Raw genomic sequence first — 26,924 nt, 5'->3', positions numbered from 1 at the left:
CTCCTACAATCTGCCATCAAAATTTGGCAGGCCAGTTTTGTTTTCCAGGGAAAAGCGCCGTTGTTTGTGTTTGGGGGCCTGTGGCTGGGAGTGGCCGGCTGGCTAATTAGAATCCACGATACGCAGGATGGTTCACAGGCCAGAGGTGGCACAAGTGCCAAGTTGGGCTGGTTTGATAGTACCAAGTGGCTCCTGCAATCTGCCATCCTGAAACGGGGCAGCTTAATTTTGTTTGCCAAGGACACCGGCCGAGGTTTGTGTCTGGGGGCCTATGGCTGGGAGTGACCGGCTGGCTCCTGAAAAGCTACGATAGGCAGGATGGTGACCAGACCCATGGTGGCACCAGTGCCAAGTTGGGCTGGTTTGATAGTACCAAGTGGCTCCTGCAATCTGCCATCAAAAAGTTGGCAGGCGAGTTTTGTTTTCCAGGGAAAAGCGCCGTTGTTTGTGTTTGCGGGCCTGTGGCTGGGAGTGGATGGCTGGCTCCTTTGAATCCACGATACGCAGGATGGTTCCCAGAGCCAAGGTGGCACCAGTGCCAAGTCGAGCTGGTTTGATGGTGCAATGTGGTTCCTGCAATCTGCCATCCAGAAGCGCGGTAGCTTACTTTTGTTTGCCAGGGAAACGGGCCGAGGTTTGTGTCTGGGGGCCTATGGCTGGGAGTGACCGGCTGGCTCCTGAAAAGCTACGATAGGCAGGATGGTGACCAGACCCATGGTGGCACCAGTGCCAAGTTGCGCTGATTTGATAGTACCAAGTGGCTCCTGCAATCTGCCATCAAAAAGTTGGCAGGCGAGTTTTGTTTTCCAGGGAAAAGCGCCGTTGTTTGTGTTTGCGGGCCTGTGGCTGGGAGTGGCCGGCTGGCTCCTTAGAATCCACGATACGCAGGATGGTTCCCAGGCCAGAGGTGGCACCAGTGCCAAGTCGGGCTGGTTTGATACTACCAAGTGGTCCCTGCAATCTGCCATGCAGAAGCGGGGCAGCTTACTTTTGTTTGCCAGGGAAACGGGCCGAGGTTTGTGTCTCGGGGCATATGGCTGGGAGTGACCGGCTGGCTCCTGAAAAGCTACGATAGGCAGGATGGTGACCAGACTCATGGTGGCACCAGTGCCAAGTTGGGCTGGTTTGATAGTACTAAGTGGCGCCTGAAATCTGCCATCAAAATGTTGGCAGGCGAGTTTTGTTTTCCAGGGAAAAGCGCCGTTGTTTGTGTTTGGGGCCTGTGGCTGGGAGTGGCCCCCTGGGGTCTTAGAATCTACATTACGCAGCATGGTTCCCAGAGCCAAGGTGGCACCAGTGCCAAGTCGGGCTGGTTTGATGGTGCAAAGTGGCTCCTGCAATCTGCCATCCAGAAGCGGGGCAGCTTACTTTTGTTTGCCAGGGAATCAGGCCGAGGTTTTTGTCTGGGGGCCTATGGCTGAGAGTGACCGGCTGGCTCCTGAAAAGCTACGATAGGCAGGATGGTGACCAGACCCATGGTGGCACCAGTGCCAAGTTGGGCTGGTTTGATAGTACCAAGTGGCTCCTGCAATCTGCCATCAAAAAGTTGGCAGGCGAGTTTTGTTTTCCAGGGAAAAGCGCCGTTGGTTGTGTTTGGGGGCCTGTGGCTGGGAGTGGCCCCCTGGCGTCTTAGAATCTAGGTTACGCAGCATGGTTCCCAGAGCCAAGGTGGCACCAGTGCCAAGATGGGCTGGTTTGATAGTACCAAGTGGCTCCTGCAATCTGTCATCAAAATTTGGCAGGTGAGTTTTGTTTTCCAGGGAAAAGCGCCGTTGTTTGTGTTTGGCGGCATGTGGCTGGGAGTGGCCAGCTGGCTCCTTAGAATCCACGATACGCAGCATGGTTCCCAGATCCAAGGTGGCACCAGTGCCAAGTCGGGCTGGTTTGATGGTGCAAAGTTGCTCCTGCAATCTGTCATTCAGAAGCGGGGCAGCTTACTTTTGTTTGCCAGGGAAACGGGCCGAGGATTGTGTCTCGGGCCCTATGGCTGGGAGTGACCGGCTGGCTCCTGAAAAGCTACGATAGGCAGGATGGTTACCAGACCCATGGTGGCACCAGTGCCAAGTTGGGCTGATTTGATAGTACCAAGTGGCTCCTGCAATCTGCCATCAAAAAGTTGGTAGGCGAGTTTTGTTTTCCCGGTAAAAGCGCCGTTGATTTTTTTTGGGGGCCTGTGGCTGGGAGTGGCCGGCTGGCGCCTTAGAATCTACGTTACGCAGAATGGTTCCCAAGCCAAGGTGGCACCAGTGCCAAGTCAGGTTGGTTTATAGTACCAAGTGATTCCTGCAATCTGCCATCCAGAAGCGGGGCAGCTTAATTTTGTTTGCCAGGGAATCAGGCCGAGGTTTGTATCTGGGGGTCTATGGCAGGGAGTGACCGGCTGGCTCCTGAAAAGCAACGATAGGCAAGATGGTTACCAGACCCCTGGTGGCACCAGTGCCAAGTTGGGCTGGTTTGATAGTACTAAGTGGCGCCTGAAATCTGCCATCAAAATGTTGGCAGGCGAGTTTTGTTTTCCAGGGAAAAGCACCGTTGTTTGTGTTTGGGGGCCTGTGGCTGGGAGTGGCCCCCTGGGGTCTTAGAATCTACATTACGCCGCATGGTTCCCAGAGCCAAGGTGGCACCAGTGCCAAGTCGGGCTGGTTTGATGGTGCAAAGTGGCTCCTGCAATCTGCCATCCAGAAGCGGGGCAGCTTACTTTTGTTTGCCAGGGAAACGGGCCGAGGTTTGTGTCTCGGGGCATATGGCTGGGAGTGACCGGCTGGCTCCAGAAAAGCTACGATAGGCAGGATGGTGACCAGACCCATGGTGGCACCAGTGCCAAGTTGGGCTGGTTTGATAGTACCAAGTGGCTCCTGAAATCTGCCATCAAAAAGTTGGCAGGCGAGTTTTGTTTTCCAAGGAAAAGCGCCGTTGTTTGTGTTTGGGGGCCTGTGGCTGGGAGTGGCCGGCTGGCTCCTTAGAATCCACGATACGCAGGATGGTTCCCAGACCAGAGGTGGCACCAGTGCCAAATCGGGCTAGTTTGATGGTGCAAAGTGGCTCCTGCAATCTGCCATCCAGAAGCGGGGTAGCTTACTTTTGTTTGCCAGGGAATCAGGCCGAGGTTTTTGTCTGGGGGCCTATGGCTGGGAGTGACAGGCTGGCTCCTGAAAAGCTACGATAGGCAGGATGGTGACCAGACCCATGGTGGCACCAGTGCCAAGTTGGGCTGGTTTGATAGTACCAAGTGGCTCCTGCAATCTGCCATCAAAATGTTGGCAGGCGAGTTTTGTTTTCCAGGGAAAAGCGCCGTTGGTTGTCTTTGGGGGCCTGTCGCTGGGAGTGGCCCCCTGGCGTCTTAGAATCTAGGTTACGCAGCATGGTTCCCAGAGCCAAGGTGGCACCAGTGCCAAGATGGGCTGGTTTGATAGTACCAAGTGGCTCCTGCAATCTGTCATCAAAATTTGGCAGGTGAGTTTTGTTTTCCAGGGAAAAGCGCCGTTGTTTGTGTTTGGCGGCATGTGGCTGGGAGTGGCCAGCTGGCTCCTTAGAATCCACGATACGCAGCATGGTTCCCAGATCCAAGGTGGCACCAGTGCCAAGTCGGGCTGGTTAGATGGTGAAAAGTGGCTCCTGCAATCTGCCATCCAGAAGCGGGGTAGCTTACTTGTGTTTGCCAAGGAAACGCACCGAGGTTTATGTCTCGATTCCTATGGCTGGGAGTGACCGGCTGGCTCCTTATAATCCACGATACGCAGCATGGTTCCCAGACCTGAGATGGCACCAGTGCCAAGTCGGGCTGGTTTGATGGTGCAAAGTTGCTCCTGCAATCTGTCATTCAGAAGCGGGGCAGCTTACTTTTGTTTGCCAGGGAAACGGGCCGAGGATTGTGTCTCGGGCCCTATGGCTGGGAGTGACCGGCTGGCTCCTGAAAAGCTACGATAGGCAGGATGGTTACCAGACCCATGGTGGCACCAGTGCCAAGTTGGGCTGATTTGATAGTACCAAGTGGCTCCTGCAATCTGCCATCAAAAAGTTGGTAGGCGAGTTTTGTTTTCCCGGTAAAAGCGCCGTTGATTTTTTTTGGGGGCCTGTGGCTGGGAGTGGCCGGCTGGCGCCTTAGAATCTACGTTACGCAGAATGGTTCCCAAGCCAAGGTGGCACCAGTGCCAAGTCAGGTTGGTTTATAGTACCAAGTGATTCCTGCAATCTGCCATCCAGAAGCGGGGCAGCTTAATTTTGTTTGCCAGGGAATCAGGCCGAGGTTTGTATCTGGGGGTCTATGGCAGGGAGTGACCGGCTGGCTCCTGAAAAGCAACGATAGGCAAGATGGTTACCAGACCCCTGGTGGCACCAGTGCCAAGTTGGGCTGGTTTGATAGTACTAAGTGGCGCCTGAAATCTGCCATCAAAATTTTGGCAGGCGAGTTTTGTTTTCCAGGGAAAAGCGCCGTTGGTTGTGTTTGGGGGCCTGTCGCTGGGAGTGGCCCCCTGGCGTCTTAGAATCTAGGTTACGCAGCATGGTTCCCAGAGCCAAGGTGGCACCAGTGCCAAGATGGGCTGGTTTGATAGTACCAAGTGGCTCCTGCAATCTGTCATCAAAATTTGGCAGGTGAGTTTTGTTTTCCATGGAAAAGCCCCGTTGTTTGTGTTTGGCGGCATGTGGCTGGGAGTGGCCAGCTGGCTCCTTAGAATCCACGATACGCAGCATGGTTCCCAGACCCAAGGTGGCACCAGTGCCAAGTCGGGCTGCTTTGATGGTGAAAAGTTGCTCCTGCAATCTGTCAATCAGAAGCGAGGTGGCTTATTTTGTTTGCCAGGGAAACGGGCCGAGGATTGTGTCTGGGGCCCTATGGCTGGGAGTGACCGGCTGGCTTCTGAAAAGCTACGATAGGCAGGATGGTTACCAGACCCATGGTGGCACCAGTGCCAAGTTGGGCTGATTTGATAGTACCAAGTGGCTCCTGCAATCTGCCATAAAAAAGTTGGCAAGCGACTTTTGTTTTCCCGGTAAAAGCGCCGTTGATTTTGTTTGGGGGCCTGTGGTTGGGAGTGGTCGGCTGGCGCCTTAAAATCTACGTTACGCAGAATGGTTCCCAGAGCCAAGGTGGCACCAGTGCCAAGTCAGGCTGGTTTATATTACCAAGTGATTCCTGCAATCTGCCATCCAGAAGCGGGGCAGCTTACTTTTTTTTGCCAGGGAATCAGGCCGAGGTTTGTGTCTGGGGGTCTATGGCAGGGAGTGACCGGCTGGCTCCTGAAAAGCAACGATAGGCAAGATGGTTACCAGACCCCTGGTGGCACCAGTGCCAAGTTGGGCTGGTTTGATAGTACTAAGTGGCGCCTGAAATCTGCCATCAAAATGTTGGCAGGCGAGTTTTGTTTTCCAGGGAAAAGCACCGTTGTTTGTGTTTGGGGGCCTGTGGCTGGGAGTGGCCCCCTGGGGTCTTAGAATCTACATTACGCCGCATGGTTCCCAGAGCCAAGGTGGCACCAGTGCCAAGTCGGGCTGGTTTGATGGTGCAAAGTGGCTCCTGCAATCTGCCATCCAGAAGCGGGGCAGCTTACTTTTGTTTGCCAGGGAAACGGGCCGAGGTTTGTGTCTCGGGGCATATGGCTGGGAGTGACCGGCTGGCTCCAGAAAAGCTACGATAGGCAGGATGGTGACCAGACCCATGGTGGCACCAGTGCCAAGTTGGGCTGGTTTGATAGTACCAAGTGGCTCCTGAAATCTGCCATCAAAAAGTTGGCAGGCGAGTTTTGTTTTCCAAGGAAAAGCGCCGTTGTTTGTGTTTGGGGGCCTGTGGCTGGGAGTGGCCGGCTGGCTCCTTAGAATCCACGATACGCAGGATGGTTCCCAGACCAGAGGTGGCACCAGTGCCAAATCGGGCTAGTTTGATGGTGCAAAGTGGCTCCTGCAATCTGCCATCCAGAAGCGGGGTAGCTTACTTTTGTTTGCCAGGGAATCAGGCCGAGGTTTTTGTCTGGGGGCCTATGGCTGGGAGTGACAGGCTGGCTCCTGAAAAGCTACGATAGGCAGGATGGTGACCAGACCCATGGTGGCACCAGTGCCAAGTTGGGCTGGTTTGATAGTACCAAGTGGCTCCTGCAATCTGCCATCAAAATGTTGGCAGGCGAGTTTTGTTTTCCAGGGAAAAGCGCCGTTGGTTGTCTTTGGGGGCCTGTCGCTGGGAGTGGCCCCCTGGCGTCTTAGAATCTAGGTTACGCAGCATGGTTCCCAGAGCCAAGGTGGCACCAGTGCCAAGATGGGCTGGTTTGATAGTACCAAGTGGCTCCTGCAATCTGTCATCAAAATTTGGCAGGTGAGTTTTGTTTTCCAGGGAAAAGCGCCGTTGTTTGTGTTTGGCGGCATGTGGCTGGGAGTGGCCAGCTGGCTCCTTAGAATCCACGATACGCAGCATGGTTCCCAGATCCAAGGTGGCACCAGTGCCAAGTCGGGCTGGTTAGATGGTGAAAAGTGGCTCCTGCAATCTGCCATCCAGAAGCGGGGTAGCTTACTTGTGTTTGCCAAGGAAACGCACCGAGGTTTATGTCTCGATTCCTATGGCTGGGAGTGACCGGCTGGCTCCTTATAATCCACGATACGCAGCATGGTTCCCAGACCTGAGATGGCACCAGTGCCAAGTCGGGCTGGTTTGATGGTGCAAAGTTGCTCCTGCAATCTGTCATTCAGAAGCGGGGCAGCTTACTTTTGTTTGCCAGGGAAACGGGCCGAGGATTGTGTCTCGGGCCCTATGGCTGGGAGTGACCGGCTGGCTCCTGAAAAGCTACGATAGGCAGGATGGTTACCAGACCCATGGTGGCACCAGTGCCAAGTTGGGCTGATTTGATAGTACCAAGTGGCTCCTGCAATCTGCCATCAAAAAGTTGGTAGGCGAGTTTTGTTTTCCCGGTAAAAGCGCCGTTGATTTTTTTTGGGGGCCTGTGGCTGGGAGTGGCCGGCTGGCGCCTTAGAATCTACGTTACGCAGAATGGTTCCCAAGCCAAGGTGGCACCAGTGCCAAGTCAGGTTGGTTTATAGTACCAAGTGATTCCTGCAATCTGCCATCCAGAAGCGGGGCAGCTTAATTTTGTTTGCCAGGGAATCAGGCCGAGGTTTGTATCTGGGGGTCTATGGCAGGGAGTGACCGGCTGGCTCCTGAAAAGCAACGATAGGCAAGATGGTTACCAGACCCCTGGTGGCACCAGTGCCAAGTTGGGCTGGTTTGATAGTACTAAGTGGCGCCTGAAATCTGCCATCAAAATTTTGGCAGGCGAGTTTTGTTTTCCAGGGAAAAGCGCCGTTGGTTGTGTTTGGGGGCCTGTCGCTGGGAGTGGCCCCCTGGCGTCTTAGAATCTAGGTTACGCAGCATGGTTCCCAGAGCCAAGGTGGCACCAGTGCCAAGATGGGCTGGTTTGATAGTACCAAGTGGCTCCTGCAATCTGTCATCAAAATTTGGCAGGTGAGTTTTGTTTTCCATGGAAAAGCCCCGTTGTTTGTGTTTGGCGGCATGTGGCTGGGAGTGGCCAGCTGGCTCCTTAGAATCCACGATACGCAGCATGGTTCCCAGACCCAAGGTGGCACCAGTGCCAAGTCGGGCTGCTTTGATGGTGAAAAGTTGCTCCTGCAATCTGTCAATCAGAAGCGAGGTGGCTTATTTTGTTTGCCAGGGAAACGGGCCGAGGATTGTGTCTGGGGCCCTATGGCTGGGAGTGACCGGCTGGCTTCTGAAAAGCTACGATAGGCAGGATGGTTACCAGACCCATGGTGGCACCAGTGCCAAGTTGGGCTGATTTGATAGTACCAAGTGGCTCCTGCAATCTGCCATAAAAAAGTTGGCAAGCGACTTTTGTTTTCCCGGTAAAAGCGCCGTTGATTTTGTTTGGGGGCCTGTGGTTGGGAGTGGTCGGCTGGCGCCTTAAAATCTACGTTACGCAGAATGGTTCCCAGAGCCAAGGTGGCACCAGTGCCAAGTCAGGCTGGTTTATATTACCAAGTGATTCCTGCAATCTGCCATCCAGAAGCGGGGCAGCTTACTTTTTTTTGCCAGGGAATCAGGCCGAGGTTTGTGTCTGGGGGTCTATGGCAGGGAGTGACCGGCTGGCTCCTGAAAAGCTACGATAGGCAGGATGGTGACCAGACCCATGGTGGCACCAGTGCCAAGTTGCGCTGATTTGATAGTACCAAGTGGCTCCTGCAATCTGCCATCAAAAAGTTGGCAGGCGAGTTTTGTTTTCCAGGGAAAAGCGCCGTTGTTTGTGTTTGCGGGCCTGTGGCTGGGAGTGGCCGGCTGGCTCCTTAGAATCCACGATACGCAGGATGGTTCCCAGGCCAGAGGTGGCACCAGTGCCAAGTCGGGCTGGTTTGATACTACCAAGTGGTCCCTGCAATCTGCCATCCAGAAGCGGGGCAGCTTACTTTTGTTTGCCAGGGAAACGGGCCGAGGTTTGTGTCTCGGGGCATATGGCTGGGAGTGACCGGCTGGCTCCTGAAAAGCTACGATAGGCAGGATGGTGACCAGACTCATGGTGGCACCAGTGCCAAGTTGGGCTGGTTTGATAGTACTAAGTGGCGCCTGAAATCTGCCATCAAAATGTTGGCAGGCGAGTTTTGTTTTCCAGGGAAAAGCGCCGTTGTTTGTGTTTGGGGCCTGTGGCTGGGAGTGGCCCCCTGGGGTCTTAGAATCTACATTACGCAGCATGGTTCCCAGAGCCAAGGTGGCACCAGTGCCAAGTCGGGCTGGTTTGATGGTGCAAAGTGGCTCCTGCAATCTGCCATCCAGAAGCGGGGTAGCTTACTTTTGTTTGCCAGGGAATCAGGCCGAGGTTTTTGTCTGGGGGCCTATGGCTGAGAGTGACCGGCTGGCTCCTGAAAAGCTACGATAGGCAGGATGGTGACCAGACCCATGGTGGCACCAGTGCCAAGTTGGGCTGGTTTGATAGTACCAAGTGGCTCCTGCAATCTGCCATCAAAAAGTTGGCAGGCGAGTTTTGTTTTCCAGGGAAAAGCGCCGTTGGTTGTGTTTGGGGGCCTGTGGCTGGGAGTGGCCCCCTGGCGTCTTAGAATCTACGTTACGCAGCATGGTTCCCAGAGCCAAGGTGGCACCAGTGCCAAGATGGGCTGGTTTGATAGTACCAAGTGGCTCCTGCAATCTGTCATCAAAATTTGGCAGGTGAGTTTTGTTTTCCAGGGAAAAGCGCCGTTGTTTGTGTTTGGCGGCATGTGGCTGGGAGTGGCCAGCTGGCTCCTTAGAATCCACGATACGCAGCATGGTTCCCAGATCCAAGGTGGCACCAGTGCCAAGTCGGGCTGGTTAGATGGTGAAAAGTGGCTCCTGCAATCTGCCATCCAGAAGCGGGGTAGCTTACTTGTGTTTGCCAAGGAAACGCACCGAGGTTTATGTCTCGATTCCTATGGCTGGGAGTGACCGGCTGGCTCCTTATAATCCACGATACGCAGCATGGTTCCCAGACCTGAGATGGCACCAGTGCCAAGTCGGGCTGGTTTGATGGTGCAAAGTTGCTCCTGCAATCTGTCATTCAGAAGCGGGGCAGCTTACTTTTGTTTGCCAGGGAAACGGGCCGAGGATTGTGTCTCGGGCCCTATGGCTGGGAGTGACCGGCTGGCTCCTGAAAAGCTACGATAGGCAGGATGGTTACCAGACCCATGGTGGCACCAGTGCCAAGTTGGGCTGATTTGATAGTACCAAGTGGCTCCTGCAATCTGCCATCAAAATGTTGGCAGGCGAGTTTTGTTTTCCCGGTAAAAGCGCCGTTGATTTTTTTTGGGGGCCTGTGGCTGGGAGTGGCCGGCTGGCGCCTTAGAATCTACGTTACGCAGAATGGTTCCCAAGCCAAGGTGGCACCAGTGCCAAGTCAGGCTGGTTTATAGTACCAAGTGATTCCTGCAATCTGCCATCCAGAAGCGGGGCAGCTTAATTTTGTTTGCCAGGGAATCAGGCCGAGGTTTGTGTCTGGGGGTCTATGGCAGGGAGTGACCGGCTGGCTCCTGAAAAGCAACGATAGGCAAGATGGTTACCAGACCCCTGGTGGCACCAGTGCCAAGTTGGGCTGGTTTGATAGTACTAAGTGGCGCCTGAAATCTGCCATCAAAATGTTGGCAGGCGAGTTTTGTTTTCCAGGGAAAAGCGCCGTTGTTTGTGTTTGGGGGCCTGTGGCTGGGAGTGGCCCCCTGGGGTCTTAGAATCTACATTACGCCGCATGGTTCCCAGAGCCAAGGTGGCACCAGTGCCAAGTCGGGCTGGTTTGATGGTGCAAAGTGGCTCCTGCAATCTGCCATCCAGAAGCGGGGCAGCTTACTTTTGTTTGCCAGGGAAACGGGCCGAGGTTTGTGTCTCGGGGCATATGGCTGGGAGTGACCGGCTGGCTCCAGAAAAGCTACGATAGGCAGGATGGTGACCAGACCCATGGTGGCACCAGTGCCAAGTTGGGCTGGTTTGATAGTACCAAGTGGCTCCTGAAATCTGCCATCAAAAAGTTGGCAGGCGAGTTTTGTTTTCCAAGGAAAAGCGCCGTTGTTTGTGTTTGGGGGCTTGTGGCTGGGAGTGGCCGGCTGGCTCCTTAGAATCCACGATACGCAGGATGGTTCCCAGACCAGAGGTGGCACCAGTGCCAAATCGGGCTAGTTTGATGGTGCAAAGTGGCTCCAGCAATCTGCCATCCAGAAGCGGGGTAGCTTACTTTTGTTTGCCAGGGAATCAGGCCGAGGTTTTTGTCTGGGGGCCTATGGCTGGGACTGACCGGCTGGCTCCTGAAAAGCTACGATAGGCAGGATGGTGACAAGACCCATGGTGGCACCAGTGCCAAGTTGGGCTGGTTTGATAGTACCAAGTGGCTCCTGCAATCTGCCATCAAAAAGTTGGCAGGCGAGTTTTGTTTTCCAGGGAAAAGCGCCGTTGGTTGTGTTTGGGGGCCTGTCGCTGGGAGTGGCCCCCTGGCGTCTTAGAATCTAGGTTACGCAGCATGGTTCCCAGAGCCAAGGTGGCACCAATGCCAAGATGGGCTGGTTTGATAGTACCAAGTGGCTCCTGCAATCTGTCATCAAAATTTGGCAGGTGAGTTTTGTTTTCCATGGAAAAGCGCCGTTGTTTGTGTTTGGCGGCATGTGGCTGGGAGTGGCCAGCTGGCTCCTTAGAATCCACGATACGCAGCATGGTTCCCAGACCCAATGTGGCACCAGTGCCAAGTCGGGCTGCTTTGATGGTGAAAAGTTGCTCCTGCAATCTGTCAATCAGAAGCGGGGTGGCTTATTTTGTTTGCCAGGGAAACGGGCCGAGGTTTGTGTCTGGGGCCCTATGGCTGGGAGTGCCCGGCTGGCTTCTGAAAAGCTACGATAGGCAGGATGGTTACCAGACCCATGGTGGCACCAGTGCCAAGTTGGGCTGATTTGATAGTACCAAGTGGCTCCTGCAATCTGCCATAAAAAAGTTGGCAGGCGAGTTTTGTTTTCCCGGTAAAAGCGCCGTTGATTTTGTTTGGGGGCCTGTGGTTGGGATTGGTCGGCTGGCGCCTTAGAATCTACGTTACGCAGAATGGTTCCCAGAGCCAAGGTGGCAGCAGTGCAAAGTCAGGCTGGTTTATATTACCAAGTGATTCCTGCAATCTGCCATCCAGAAGCGGGGCAGCTTACTTTTTTTTGCCAGGGAATCAGGCCGAGGTTTGTGTCTGGGGGTCTATGGCAGGGAGTGTCCGGCTGGCTCCTGAAAAGCAACGATAGGCAAGATGGTTACCAGACCCATGGTGGCACCAGTGCCAAGTTGGGCTGCTTTGATAGTACCAAGTGGCTCCTACAATCTGCCATCAAATAGTTGGCGGGCGAGTTTTGTTTTCCAGGGAAAAGCGCCATTGTTTGTGTTTGGCGGCATGTGGCTGGGAGTGGACGGATGGCTAATTAGAATCCACGATACGCAGCATGGTTCCCAGACCCAAGGTGGCACCAGTGCCAAGTTGGGCTGGTTTGATGGTGCAAAGTGGCTCCTGCAATCTGCCATCCAGAAGCGGGGTAGCTTACTTTTTTTTGCCAAGGAAACGGGCCGAGCTTTGTGTCTCGAGGCCTATGGCTGGGAGTGACCGGCTGGCCCCTGAAATGCTACGATATGCAGGATGGTTACCAGACCCATGGTGGCACCAGTGCCAAGTTGGGCTGGTTTGATAGTACCAAGTGGCTCCTACAATCTGCCATCAAAATTTGGCAGGCCAGTTTTGTTTTCCAGGGAAAAGCGCCGTTGTTTGTGTTTGGGGGCCAATGGCTGGGAGTGGCCGGCTGGCTAATTAGAATCCACGATACGCAGGATGGTTCACAGGCCAGAGGTGGCACAAGTGCCAAGTTGGGCTGGTTTGATAGTACCAAGTGGCTCCTGCAATCTGCCATCCAGAAACGGGGCAGCTTAATTTTGTTTGCCAAGGACACGGGCCGAGGTTTGTGTCTGGGGGCCTATGGCTGGGAGTGACCGGCTGGCTCCTGAAAAGCTACGATAGGCAGGATGGTGACCAGACCCATGGTGGCACCAGTGCCAAGTTGGGCTGGTTTGATAGTACCAAGTGGCTCCTGCAATCTGCCATCAAAAAGTTGGCAGGCGAGTTTTGTTTTCCAGGGAAAAGCGCCGTTGTTTGTGTTTGCGGGCCTGTGGCTGGGAGTGGACGGCTGGCTCCTTTGAATCCACGATACGCAGGATGGTTCCCAGAGCCAAGGTGGCACCAGTGCCAAGTCGAGCTGGTTTGATGGTGCAATGTGGTTCCTGCAATCTGCCATCCAGAAGCGCGGTAGCTTACTTTTGTTTGCCAGGGAAACGGGCCGAGGTTTGTGTCTGGGGGCCTATGGCTGGGAGTGACCGGCTGGCTCCTGAAAAGCTACGATAGGCAGGATGGTGACCAGACTCATGGTGGCACCAGTGCCAAGTTGGGCTGGTTTGATAGTACTAAGTGGCGCCTGAAATCTGCCATCAAAATGTTGGCAGGCGAGTTTTGTTTTCCAGGGAAAAGCGCCGTTGTTTGTGTTTGGGGCCTGTGGCTGGGAGTGGCCCCCTGGGGTCTTAGAATCTACATTACGCAGCATGGTTCCCAGAGCCAAGGTGGCACCAGTGCCAAGTCGGGCTGGTTTGATGGTGCAAAGTGGCTCCTGCAATCTGCCATCCAGAAGCGGGGTAGCTTACTTTTGTTTGCCAGGGAATCAGGCCGAGGTTTTTGTCTGGGGGCCTATGGCTGAGAGTGACCGGCTGGCTCCTGAAAAGCTACGATAGGCAGGATGGTGACCAGACCCATGGTGGCACCAGTGCCAAGTTGGGCTGGTTTGATAGTACCAAGTGGCTCCTGCAATCTGCCATCAAAAAGTTGGCAGGCGAGTTTTGTTTTCCAAGGAAAAGCGCCGTTGTTTGTGTTTGGGGGCCTGTGGCTGGGAGTGGCCGGCTGGCTCCTTAGAATCCACGATACGCAGGATGGTTCCCAGACCAGAGGTGGCACCAGTGCCAAATCGGGCTAGTTTGATGGTGCAAAGTGGCTCCTGCAATCTGCCATCCAGAAGCGGGGTAGCTTACTTTTGTTTGCCAGGGAATCAGGCCGAGGTTTTTTTCTGGGGGCCTATGGCTGGGAGTGACCGGCTGGCTCCTGAAAAGCTACGATAGGCAGGATGGTGACAAGACCCATGGTGGCACCAGTGCCAAGTTGGGCTGGTTTGATAGTACCAAGTGGCTCCTGCAATCTGCCATCAAAAAGTTGGCAGGCGAGTTTTGTTTTCCAGGGAAAAGCGCCGTTGGTTGTGTTTGGGGGCCTGTGGCTGGGAGTGGCCCCCTGGCGTCTTAGAATCTAGGTTACGCAGCATGGTTCCCAGAGCCAAGGTGGCACCAGTGCCAAGATGGGCTGGTTTGATAGTACCAAGTGGCTCCTGCAATCTGTCATCAAAATTTGGCAGGTGAGTTTTGTTTTCCATGGAAAAGCGCCGTTGTTTGTGTTTGGCGGCATGTGGCTGGGAGTGGCCAGCTGGCTCCTTAGAATCCACGATACGCAGCATGGTTCCCAGACCTGAGAGGTGGCACCAGTGCCAAGTCGGGCTGGTTTGATGGTGCAAAGTTGCTCCTGCAATCTGTCAATCAGAAGCGGGGTGGCTTATTTTGTTTGCCAGGGAAACGGGCCGAGGTTTGTGTCTGGGGCCCTATGGCTGGGAGTGACCGGCTGGCTTCTGAAAAGCTACGATAGGCAGGATGGTTACCAGACCCAAGGTGGCACCAGTGCCAAGTCAGGCTGGTTTATATTACCAAGTGATTCCTGCAATCTGCCATCCAGAAGCGGGGCAGCTTACTTTTTTTGCCAGGGAATCAGGCCGAGGTTTGTGTCTGGGGGTCTATGGCAGGGAGTGACCGGCTCGCTCCTGAAAAGCAACGATAGGCAAGATGGTTACCAGACCCATGGTGGCACCAGTGCCAAGTTGGGCTGCTTTGATAGTACCAAGTGGCTCCTACAATCTGCCATCAAAAAGTCGGCGGGCGAGTTTTGTTTTCCAGGGAAAAGTGCCATTGTTTGTGTTTGGCGGCATGTGGCTGGGAGTGGACGGATGGGTAATTAGAATCCACGATACGCAGCATGGTTCCCAGACCCAAGGTGGCACCAGTGCCAAGTCGGGCTGGTTTGATGGTGCAAAGTGGCTCCTGCAATCTGCCATCCAGAAGCGGGGTAGCTTACTTTTTTTTGCCAAGGAAACGGGCCGAGGTTTGTGTCTCGAGGCCTATGGCTGGGAGTGACCGGCTGGCCCCTGAAATGCTACGATATGCAGGATGGTTACCAGACCCATGGTGGCACCAGTGCCAAGTTTGGCTGGTTTGATAGTACCAAGTGGCTCCTACAATCTGCCATCAAAATTTGGCAGGCCAGTTTTGTTTTCCAGGGAAAAGCGCCGTTGTTTGTGTTTGGGGGCCTGTGGCTGGGAGTGGCCGGCTGGCTAATTAGAATCCACGATACGCAGGATGGTTCACAGGCCAGAGGTGGCACAAGTGCCAAGTTGGGCTGGTTTGATAGTACCAAGTGGCTCCTGCAATCTGCCATCCTGAAACGGGGCAGCTTAATTTTGTTTGCCAAGGACACCGGCCGAGGTTTGTGTCTGGGGGCCTATGGCTGGGAGTGACCGGCTGGCTCCTGAAAAGCTACGATAGGCAGGATGGTGACCAGACCCATGGTGGCACCAGTGCCAAGTTGGGCTGGTTTGATAGTACCAAGTGGCTCCTGCAATCTGCCATCAAAAAGTTGGCAGGCGAGTTTTGTTTTCCAGGGAAAAGCGCCGTTGTTTGTGTTTGCGGGCCTGTGGCTGGGAGTGGATGGCTGGCTCCTTTGAATCCACGATACGCAGGATGGTTCCCAGAGCCAAGGTGGCACCAGTGCCAAGTCGAGCTGGTTTGATGGTGCAATGTGGTTCCTGCAATCTGCCATCCAGAAGCGCGGTAGCTTACTTTTGTTTGCCAGGGAAACGGGCCGAGGTTTGTGTCTGGGGGCCTATGGCTGGGAGTGACCGGCTGGCTCCTGAAAAGCTACGATAGGCAGGATGGTGACCAGACCCATGGTGGCACCAGTGCCAAGTTGCGCTGATTTGATAGTACCAAGTGGCTCCTGCAATCTGCCATCAAAAAGTTGGCAGGCGAGTTTTGTTTTCCAGGGAAAAGCGCCGTTGTTTGTGTTTGCGGGCCTGTGGCTGGGAGTGGCCGGCTGGCTCCTTAGAATCCACGATACGCAGGATGGTTCCCAGGCCAGAGGTGGCACCAGTGCCAAGTCGGGCTGGTTTGATACTACCAAGTGGTCCCTGCAATCTGCCATGCAGAAGCGGGGCAGCTTACTTTTGTTTGCCAGGGAAACGGGCCGAGGTTTGTGTCTCGGGGCATATGGCTGGGAGTGACCGGCTGGCTCCTGAAAAGCTACGATAGGCAGGATGGTGACCAGACTCATGGTGGCACCAGTGCCAAGTTGGGCTGGTTTGATAGTACTAAGTGGCGCCTGAAATCTGCCATCAAAATGTTGGCAGGCGAGTTTTGTTTTCCAGGGAAAAGCGCCGTTGTTTGTGTTTGGGGCCTGTGGCTGGGAGTGGCCCCCTGGGGTCTTAGAATCTACATTACGCAGCATGGTTCCCAGAGCCAAGGTGGCACCAGTGCCAAGTCGGGCTGGTTTGATGGTGCAAAGTGGCTCCTGCAATCTGCCATCCAGAAGCGGGGCAGCTTACTTTTGTTTGCCAGGGAATCAGGCCGAGGTTTTTGTCTGGGGGCCTATGGCTGAGAGTGACCGGCTGGCTCCTGAAAAGCTACGATAGGCAGGATGGTGACCAGACCCATGGTGGCACCAGTGCCAAGTTGGGCTGGTTTGATAGTACCAAGTGGCTCCTGCAATCTGCCATCAAAAAGTTGGCAGGCGAGTTTTGTTTTCCAGGGAAAAGCGCCGTTGGTTGTGTTTGGGGGCCTGTGGCTGGGAGTGGCCCCCTGGCGTCTTAGAATCTAGGTTACGCAGCATGGTTCCCAGAGCCAAGGTGGCACCAGTGCCAAGATGGGCTGGTTTGATAGTACCAAGTGGCTCCTGCAATCTGTCATCAAAATTTGGCAGGTGAGTTTTGTTTTCCAGGGAAAAGCGCCGTTGTTTGTGTTTGGCGGCATGTGGCTGGGAGTGGCCAGCTGGCTCCTTAGAATCCACGATACGCAGCATGGTTCCCAGATCCAAGGTGGCACCAGTGCCAAGTCGGGCTGGTTTGATGGTGCAAAGTTGCTCCTGCAATCTGTCATTCAGAAGCGGGGCAGCTTACTTTTGTTTGCCAGGGAAACGGGCCGAGGATTGTGTCTCGGGCCCTATGGCTGGGAGTGACCGGCTGGCTCCTGAAAAGCTACGATAGGCAGGATGGTTACCAGACCCATGGTGGCACCAGTGCCAAGTTGGGCTGATTTGATAGTACCAAGTGGCTCCTGCAATCTGCCATCAAAAAGTTGGTAGGCGAGTTTTGTTTTCCCGGTAAAAGCGCCGTTGATTTTTTTTGGGGGCCTGTGGCTGGGAGTGGCCGGCTGGCGCCTTAGAATCTACGTTACGCAGAATGGTTCCCAAGCCAAGGTGGCACCAGTGCCAAGTCAGGTTGGTTTATAGTACCAAGTGATTCCTGCAATCTGCCATCCAGAAGCGGGGCAGCTTAATTTTGTTTGCCAGGGAATCAGGCCGAGGTTTGTATCTGGGGGTCTATGGCAGGGAGTGACCGGCTGGCTCCTGAAAAGCAACGATAGGCAAGATGGTTACCAGACCCCTGGTGGCACCAGTGCCAAGTTGGGCTGGTTTGATAGTACTAAGTGGCGCCTGAAATCTGCCATCAAAATGTTGGCAGGCGAGTTTTGTTTTCCAGGGAAAAGCACCGTTGTTTGTGTTTGGGGGCCTGTGGCTGGGAGTGGCCCCCTGGGGTCTTAGAATCTACATTACGCCGCATGGTTCCCAGAGCCAAGGTGGCACCAGTGCCAAGTCGGGCTGGTTTGATGGTGCAAAGTGGCTCCTGCAATCTGCCATCCAGAAGCGGGGCAGCTTACTTTTGTTTGCCAGGGAAACGGGCCGAGGTTTGTGTCTCGGGGCATATGGCTGGGAGTGACCGGCTGGCTCCAGAAAAGCTACGATAGGCAGGATGGTGACCAGACCCATGGTGGCACCAGTGCCAAGTTGGGCTGGTTTGATAGTACCAAGTGGCTCCTGAAATCTGCCATCAAAAAGTTGGCAGGCGAGTTTTGTTTTCCAAGGAAAAGCGCCGTTGTTTGTGTTTGGGGGCCTGTGGCTGGGAGTGGCCGGCTGGCTCCTTAGAATCCACGATACGCAGGATGGTTCCCAGACCAGAGGTGGCACCAGTGCCAAATCGGGCTAGTTTGATGGTGCAAAGTGGCTCCTGCAATCTGCCATCCAGAAGCGGGGTAGCTTACTTTTGTTTGCCAGGGAATCAGGCCGAGGTTTTTGTCTGGGGGCCTATGGCTGGGAGTGACAGGCTGGCTCCTGAAAAGCTACGATAGGCAGGATGGTGACCAGACCCATGGTGGCACCAGTGCCAAGTTGGGCTGGTTTGATAGTACCAAGTGGCTCCTGCAATCTGCCATCAAAATGTTGGCAGGCGAGTTTTGTTTTCCAGGGAAAAGCGCCGTTGGTTGTCTTTGGGGGCCTGTCGCTGGGAGTGGCCCCCTGGCGTCTTAGAATCTAGGTTACGCAGCATGGTTCCCAGAGCCAAGGTGGCACCAGTGCCAAGATGGGCTGGTTTGATAGTACCAAGTGGCTCCTGCAATCTGTCATCAAAATTTGGCAGGTGAGTTTTGTTTTCCAGGGAAAAGCGCCGTTGTTTGTGTTTGGCGGCATGTGGCTGGGAGTGGCCAGCTGGCTCCTTAGAATCCACGATACGCAGCATGGTTCCCAGATCCAAGGTGGCACCAGTGCCAAGTCGGGCTGGTTAGATGGTGAAAAGTGGCTCCTGCAATCTGCCATCCAGAAGCGGGGTAGCTTACTTGTGTTTGCCAAGGAAACGCACCGAGGTTTATGTCTCGATTCCTATGGCTGGGAGTGACCGGCTGGCTCCTTATAATCCACGATACGCAGCATGGTTCCCAGACCTGAGATGGCACCAGTGCCAAGTCGGGCTGGTTTGATGGTGCAAAGTTGCTCCTGCAATCTGTCATTCAGAAGCGGGGCAGCTTACTTTTGTTTGCCAGGGAAACGGGCCGAGGATTGTGTCTCGGGCCCTATGGCTGGGAGTGACCGGCTGGCTCCTGAAAAGCTACGATAGGCAGGATGGTTACCAGACCCATGGTGGCACCAGTGCCAAGTTGGGCTGATTTGATAGTACCAAGTGGCTCCTGCAATCTGCCATCAAAAAGTTGGTAGGCGAGTTTTGTTTTCCCGGTAAAAGCGCCGTTGATTTTTTTTGGGGGCCTGTGGCTGGGAGTGGCCGGCTGGCGCCTTAGAATCTACGTTACGCAGAATGGTTCCCAAGCCAAGGTGGCACCAGTGCCAAGTCAGGTTGGTTTATAGTACCAAGTGATTCCTGCAATCTGCCATCCAGAAGCGGGGCAGCTTAATTTTGTTTGCCAGGGAATCAGGCCGAGGTTTGTATCTGGGGGTCTATGGCAGGGAGTGACCGGCTGGCTCCTGAAAAGCAACGATAGGCAAGATGGTTACCAGACCCCTGGTGGCACCAGTGCCAAGTTGGGCTGGTTTGATAGTACTAAGTGGCGCCTGAAATCTGCCATCAAAATTTTGGCAGGCGAGTTTTGTTTTCCAGGGAAAAGCGCCGTTGGTTGTGTTTGGGGGCCTGTCGCTGGGAGTGGCCCCCTGGCGTCTTAGAATCTAGGTTACGCAGCATGGTTCCCAGAGCCAAGGTGGCACCAGTGCCAAGATGGGCTGGTTTGATAGTACCAAGTGGCTCCTGCAATCTGTCATCAAAATTTGGCAGGTGAGTTTTGTTTTCCATGGAAAAGCCCCGTTGTTTGTGTTTGGCGGCATGTGGCTGGGAGTGGCCAGCTGGCTCCTTAGAATCCACGATACGCAGCATGGTTCCCAGACCCAAGGTGGCACCAGTGCCAAGTCGGGCTGCTTTGATGGTGAAAAGTTGCTCCTGCAATCTGTCAATCAGAAGCGAGGTGGCTTATTTTGTTTGCCAGGGAAACGGGCCGAGGATTGTGTCTGGGGCCCTATGGCTGGGAGTGACCGGCTGGCTTCTGAAAAGCTACGATAGGCAGGATGGTTACCAGACCCATGGTGGCACCAGTGCCAAGTTGGGCTGATTTGATAGTACCAAGTGGCTCCTGCAATCTGCCATAAAAAAGTTGGCAAGCGACTTTTGTTTTCCCGGTAAAAGCGCCGTTGATTTTGTTTGGGGGCCTGTGGTTGGGAGTGGTCGGCTGGCGCCTTAAAATCTACGTTACGCAGAATGGTTCCCAGAGCCAAGGTGGCACCAGTGCCAAGTCAGGCTGGTTTATATTACCAAGTGATTCCTGCAATCTGCCATCCAGAAGCGGGGCAGCTTACTTTTTTTTGCCAGGGAATCAGGCCGAGGTTTGTGTCTGGGGGTCTATGGCAGGGAGTGACCGGCTGGCTCCTGAAAAGCTACGATAGGCAGGATGGTGACCAGACCCATGGTGGCACCAGTGCCAAGTTGCGCTGATTTGATAGTACCAAGTGGCTCCTGCAATCTGCCATCAAAAAGTTGGCAGGCGAGTTTTGTTTTCCAGGGAAAAGCGCCGTTGTTTGTGTTTGCGGGCCTGTGGCTGGGAGTGGCCGGCTGGCTCCTTAGAATCCACGATACGCAGGATGGTTCCCAGGCCAGAGGTGGCACCAGTGCCAAGTCGGGCTGGTTTGATACTACCAAGTGGTCCCTGCAATCTGCCATCCAGAAGCGGGGCAGCTTACTTTTGTTTGCCAGGGAAACGGGCCGAGGTTTGTGTCTCGGGGCATATGGCTGGGAGTGACCGGCTGGCTCCTGAAAAGCTACGATAGGCAGGATGGTGACCAGACTCATGGTGGCACCAGTGCCAAGTTGGGCTGGTTTGATAGTACTAAGTGGCGCCTGAAATCTGCCATCAAAATGTTGGCAGGCGAGTTTTGTTTTCCAGGGAAAAGCGCCGTTGTTTGTGTTTGGGGCCTGTGGCTGGGAGTGGCCCCCTGGGGTCTTTGAATCTACATTACGCAGCATGGTTCCCAGAGCCAAGGTGGCACCAGTGCCAAGTCGGGCTGGTTTGATGGTGCAAAGTGGCTCCTGCAATCTGCCATCCAGAAGCGGGGTAGCTTACTTTTGTTTGCCAGGGAATCAGGCCGAGGTTTTTGTCTGGGGGCCTATGGCTGAGAGTGACCGGCTGGCTCCTGAAAAGCTACGATAGGCAGGATGGTGACCAGACCCATGGTGGCACCAGTGCCAAGTTGGGCTGGTTTGATAGTACCAAGTGGCTCCTGCAATCTGCCATCAAAAAGTTGGCAGGCGAGTTTTGTTTTCCAGGGAAAAGCGCCGTTGGTTGTGTTTGGGGGCCTGTGGCTGGGAGTGGCCCCCTGGCGTCTTAGAATCTACGTTACGCAGCATGGTTCCCAGAGCCAAGGTGGCACCAGTGCCAAGATGGGCTGGTTTGATAGTACCAAGTGGCTCCTGCAATCTGTCATCAAAATTTGGCAGGTGAGTTTTGTTTTCCAGGGAAAAGCGCCGTTGTTTGTGTTTGGCGGCATGTGGCTGGGAGTGGCCAGCTGGCTCCTTAGAATCCACGATACGCAGCATGGTTCCCAGATCCAAGGTGGCACCAGTGCCAAGTCGGGCTGGTTAGATGGTGAAAAGTGGCTCCTGCAATCTGCCATCCAGAAGCGGGGTAGCTTACTTGTGTTTGCCAAGGAAACGCACCGAGGTTTATGTCTCGATTCCTATGGCTGGGAGTGACCGGCTGGCTCCTTATAATCCACGATACGCAGCATGGTTCCCAGACCTGAGATGGCACCAGTGCCAAGTCGGGCTGGTTTGATGGTGCAAAGTTGCTCCTGCAATCTGTCATTCAGAAGCGGGGCAGCTTACTTTTGTTTGCCAGGGAAACGGGCCGAGGATTGTGTCTCGGGCCCTATGGCTGGGAGTGACCGGCTGGCTCCTGAAAAGCTACGATAGGCAGGATGGTTACCAGACCCATGGTGGCACCAGTGCCAAGTTGGGCTGATTTGATAGTACCAAGTGGCTCCTGCAATCTGCCATCAAAATGTTGGCAGGCGAGTTTTGTTTTCCCGGTAAAAGCGCCGTTGATTTTTTTTGGGGGCCTGTGGCTGGGAGTGGCCGGCTGGCGCCTTAGAATCTACGTTACGCAGAATGGTTCCCAAGCCAAGGTGGCACCAGTGCCAAGTCAGGCTGGTTTATAGTACCAAGTGATTCCTGCAATCTGCCATCCAGAAGCGGGGCAGCTTAATTTTGTTTGCCAGGGAATCAGGCCGAGGTTTGTGTCTGGGGGTCTATGGCAGGGAGTGACCGGCTGGCTCCTGAAAAGCAACGATAGGCAAGATGGTTACCAGACCCCTGGTGGCACCAGTGCCAAGTTGGGCTGGTTTGATAGTACTAAGTGGCGCCTGAAATCTGCCATCAAAATGTTGGCAGGCGAGTTTTGTTTTCCAGGGAAAAGCGCCGTTGTTTGTGTTTGGGGGCCTGTGGCTGGGAGTGGCCCCCTGGGGTCTTAGAATCTACATTACGCCGCATGGTTCCCAGAGCCAAGGTGGCACCAGTGCCAAGTCGGGCTGGTTTGATGGTGCAAAGTGGCTCCTGCAATCTGCCATCCAGAAGCGGGGCAGCTTACTTTTGTTTGCCAGGGAAACGGGCCGAGGTTTGTGTCTCGGGGCATATGGCTGGGAGTGACCGGCTGGCTCCAGAAAAGCTACGATAGGCAGGATGGTGACCAGACCCATGGTGGCACCAGTGCCAAGTTGGGCTGGTTTGATAGTACCAAGTGGCTCCTGAAATCTGCCATCAAAAAGTTGGCAGGCGAGTTTTGTTTTCCAAGGAAAAGCGCCGTTGTTTGTGTTTGGGGGCTTGTGGCTGGGAGTGGCCGGCTGGCTCCTTAGAATCCACGATACGCAGGATGGTTCCCAGACCAGAGGTGGCACCAGTGCCAAATCGGGCTAGTTTGATGGTGCAAAGTGGCTCCAGCAATCTGCCATCCAGAAGCGGGGTAGCTTACTTTTGTTTGCCAGGGAATCAGGCCGAGGTTTTTGTCTGGGGGCCTATGGCTGGGACTGACCGGCTGGCTCCTGAAAAGCTACGATAGGCAGGATGGTGACAAGACCCATGGTGGCACCAGTGCCAAGTTGGGCTGGTTTGATAGTACCAAGTGGCTCCTGCAATCTGCCATCAAAAAGTTGGCAGGCGAGTTTTGTTTTCCAGGGAAAAGCGCCGTTGGTTGTGTTTGGGGGCCTGTCGCTGGGAGTGGCCCCCTGGCGTCTTAGAATCTAGGTTACGCAGCATGGTTCCCAGAGCCAAGGTGGCACCAATGCCAAGATGGGCTGGTTTGATAGTACCAAGTGGCTCCTGCAATCTGTCATCAAAATTTGGCAGGTGAGTTTTGTTTTCCATGGAAAAGCGCCGTTGTTTGTGTTTGGCGGCATGTGGCTGGGAGTGGCCAGCTGGCTCCTTAGAATCCACGATACGCAGCATGGTTCCCAGACCCAATGTGGCACCAGTGCCAAGTCGGGCTGCTTTGATGGTGAAAAGTTGCTCCTGCAATCTGTCAATCAGAAGCGGGGTGGCTTATTTTGTTTGCCAGGGAAACGGGCCGAGGTTTGTGTCTGGGGCCCTATGGCTGGGAGTGCCCGGCTGGCTTCTGAAAAGCTACGATAGGCAGGATGGTTACCAGACCCATGGTGGCACCAGTGCCAAGTTGGGCTGATTTGATAGTACCAAGTGGCTCCTGCAATCTGCCATAAAAAAGTTGGCAGGCGAGTTTTGTTTTCCCGGTAAAAGCGCCGTTGATTTTGTTTGGGGGCCTGTGGTTGGGATTGGTCGGCTGGCGCCTTAGAATCTACGTTACGCAGAATGGTTCCCAGAGCCAAGGTGGCAGCAGTGCAAAGTCAGGCTGGTTTATATTACCAAGTGATTCCTGCAATCTGCCATCCAGAAGCGGGGCAGCTTACTTTTTTTTGCCAGGGAATCAGGCCGAGGTTTGTGTCTGGGGGTCTATGGCAGGGAGTGTCCGGCTGGCTCCTGAAAAGCAACGATAGGCAAGATGGTTACCAGACCCATGGTGGCACCAGTGCCAAGTTGGGCTGCTTTGATAGTACCAAGTGGCTCCTACAATCTGCCATCAAATAGTTGGCGGGCGAGTTTTGTTTTCCAGGGAAAAGCGCCATTGTTTGTGTTTGGCGGCATGTGGCTGGGAGTGGACGGATGGCTAATTAGAATCCACGATACGCAGCATGGTTCCCAGACCCAAGGTGGCACCAGTGCCAAGTTGGGCTGGTTTGATGGTGCAAAGTGGCTCCTGCAATCTGCCATCCAGAAGCGGGGTAGCTTACTTTTTTTTGCCAAGGAAACGGGCCGAGCTTTGTGTCTCGAGGCCTATGGCTGGGAGTGACCGGCTGGCCCCTGAAATGCTACGATATGCAGGATGGTTACCAGACCCATGGTGGCACCAGTGCCAAGTTGGGCTGGTTTGATAGTACCAAGTGGCTCCTACAATCTGCCATCAAAATTTGGCAGGCCAGTTTTGTTTTCCAGGGAAAAGCGCCGTTGTTTGTGTTTGGGGGCCAATGGCTGGGAGTGGCCGGCTGGCTAATTAGAATCCACGATACGCAGGATGGTTCACAGGCCAGAGGTGGCACAAGTGCCAAGTTGGGCTGGTTTGATAGTACCAAGTGGCTCCTGCAATCTGCCATCCAGAAACGGGGCAGCTTAATTTTGTTTGCCAAGGACACGGGCCGAGGTTTGTGTCTGGGGGCCTATGGCTGGGAGTGACCGGCTGGCTCCTGAAAAGCTACGATAGGCAGGATGGTGACCAGACCCATGGTGGCACCAGTGCCAAGTTGGGCTGGTTTGATAGTACCAAGTGGCTCCTGCAATCTGCCATCAAAAAGTTGGCAGGCGAGTTTTGTTTTCCAGGGAAAAGCGCCGTTGTTTGTGTTTGCGGGCCTGTGGCTGGGAGTGGACGGCTGGCTCCTTTGAATCCACGATACGCAGGATGGTTCCCAGAGCCAAGGTGGCACCAGTGCCAAGTCGAGCTGGTTTGATGGTGCAATGTGGTTCCTGCAATCTGCCATCCAGAAGCGCGGTAGCTTACTTTTGTTTGCCAGGGAAACGGGCCGAGGTTTGTGTCTGGGGGCCTATGGCTGGGAGTGACCGGCTGGCTCCTGAAAAGCTACGATAGGCAGGATGGTGACCAGACTCATGGTGGCACCAGTGCCAAGTTGGGCTGGTTTGATAGTACTAAGTGGCGCCTGAAATCTGCCATCAAAATGTTGGCAGGCGAGTTTTGTTTTCCAGGGAAAAGCGCCGTTGTTTGTGTTTGGGGCCTGTGGCTGGGAGTGGCCCCCTGGGGTCTTAGAATCTACATTACGCAGCATGGTTCCCAGAGCCAAGGTGGCACCAGTGCCAAGTCGGGCTGGTTTGATGGTGCAAAGTGGCTCCTGCAATCTGCCATCCAGAAGCGGGGTAGCTTACTTTTGTTTGCCAGGGAATCAGGCCGAGGTTTTTGTCTGGGGGCCTATGGCTGAGAGTGACCGGCTGGCTCCTGAAAAGCTACGATAGGCAGGATGGTGACCAGACCCATGGTGGCACCAGTGCCAAGTTGGGCTGGTTTGATAGTACCAAGTGGCTCCTGCAATCTGCCATCAAAAAGTTGGCAGGCGAGTTTTGTTTTCCAGGGAAAAGCGCCGTTGGTTGTGTTTGGGGGCCTGTGGCTGGGAGTGGCCCCCTGGCGTCTTAGAATCTAGGTTACGCAGCATGGTTCCCAGAGCCAAGGTGGCACCAGTGCCAAGATGGGCTGGTTTGATAGTACCAAGTGGCTCCTGCAATCTGTCATCAAATTTGGCAGGTGAGTTTTGTTTTCCAGGGAAAAGAGCCGTTGTTTGTGTTTGGCGGCATGTGGCTGGGAGTGGCCAGCTGGCTCCTTAGAATCCACGATACGCAGCATGGTTCCCAGATCCAAGGTGGCACCAGTGCCAAGTCGGGCTGGTTAGATGGTGAAAAGTGGCTCCTGCAATCTGCCATCCAGAAGCGGGGTAGCTTACTTGTGTTTGCCAAGGAAACGCACCGAGGTTTATGTCTCGATTCCTATGGCTGGGAGTGACCGGCTGGCTCATTATAATCCACGATACGCAGCATGGTTCCCAGACCTGAGATGGCACCAGTGCCAAGTCGGGCTGGTTTGATGGTGCAAAGTTGCTCCTGCAATCTGTCATTCAGAAGCGGGGCAGCTTACTTTTGTTTGCCAGGGAAACGGGCCGAGGATTGTGTCTGGGGCCCTATGGCTGGGAGTGACCGGCTGGCTCCTGAAAAGCTACGATAGGCAGGATGGTTACCAGACCCATGGTGGCACCAGTGCCAAGTTGGGCTGATTTGATAGTACCAAGTGGCTCCTGCAATCTGCCATCAAAATGTTGGCAGGCGAGTTTTGTTTTCCCGGTAAAAGCGCCGTTGATTTTTTTTGGGGGCCTGTGGCTGGGAGTGGCCGGCTGGCGCCTTAGAATCTACGTTACGCAGAATGGTTCCCAAGCCAAGGTGGCACCAGTGCCAAGTCAGGCTGGTTTATAGTACCAAGTGATTCCTGCAATCTGCCATCCAGAAGCGGGGCAGCTTAATTTTGTTTGCCAGGGAATCAGGCCGAGGTTTGTGTCTGGGGGTCTATGGCAGGGAGTGACCGGCTGGCTCCTGAAAAGCAACGATAGGCAAGATGGTTACCAGACCCCTGGTGGCACCAGTGCCAAGTTGGGCTGCTTTGATAGTACCAAGTGGCTCCTACAATCTGCCATCAAAAAGTTGGCAGGCGAGTTTTGTTTTCCAGGGAAAAGCGCCGTTGTTTGTGTTTGGCGGCATGTGGCTGGGAGTGGACGGATGGCTAATTAGAATCCACAATACGGAGCATGGTTCCCAGACCAGAGGTGGCACCCGTGCCAAGTCGGGCTGGTTTGATGGTGCAAAGTGGCTCCTGCAATCTGCCATCCAGAAGCGTGGTAGCTTACTTTTTTTTGCCAAGGAAACGGGCCGAGGTTTGTGTCTCGAGGCCTATGGCTGGGAGTGACCGGCTGGCTCCTGACAAGCTACGATAGGCAGGATGGTGACCAGACCCATGGTGGCACCAGTGCCAAGTTGGGCTGATTTGATAGTACCAAGTGGCTCCTGCAATCTGCCATCAAAAAGTTGGCAGGCGAGTTTTGTTTTCCAGGGAAAAGCGCCGTTGTTTGTGTTTGGGGGCCTGTGGCTGGGAGTGGCCGGCTGGCTCCTTAGAATCCACG

The sequence above is a fragment of the Melospiza melodia genome, unplaced genomic scaffold (assembly GCF_035770615.1).
Source record: "Melospiza melodia melodia isolate bMelMel2 unplaced genomic scaffold, bMelMel2.pri scaffold_28, whole genome shotgun sequence".
NCBI classification, from domain to species: domain Eukaryota; kingdom Metazoa; phylum Chordata; class Aves; order Passeriformes; family Passerellidae; genus Melospiza; species Melospiza melodia.
This window is presented reverse-complemented; position numbering follows the sequence as displayed.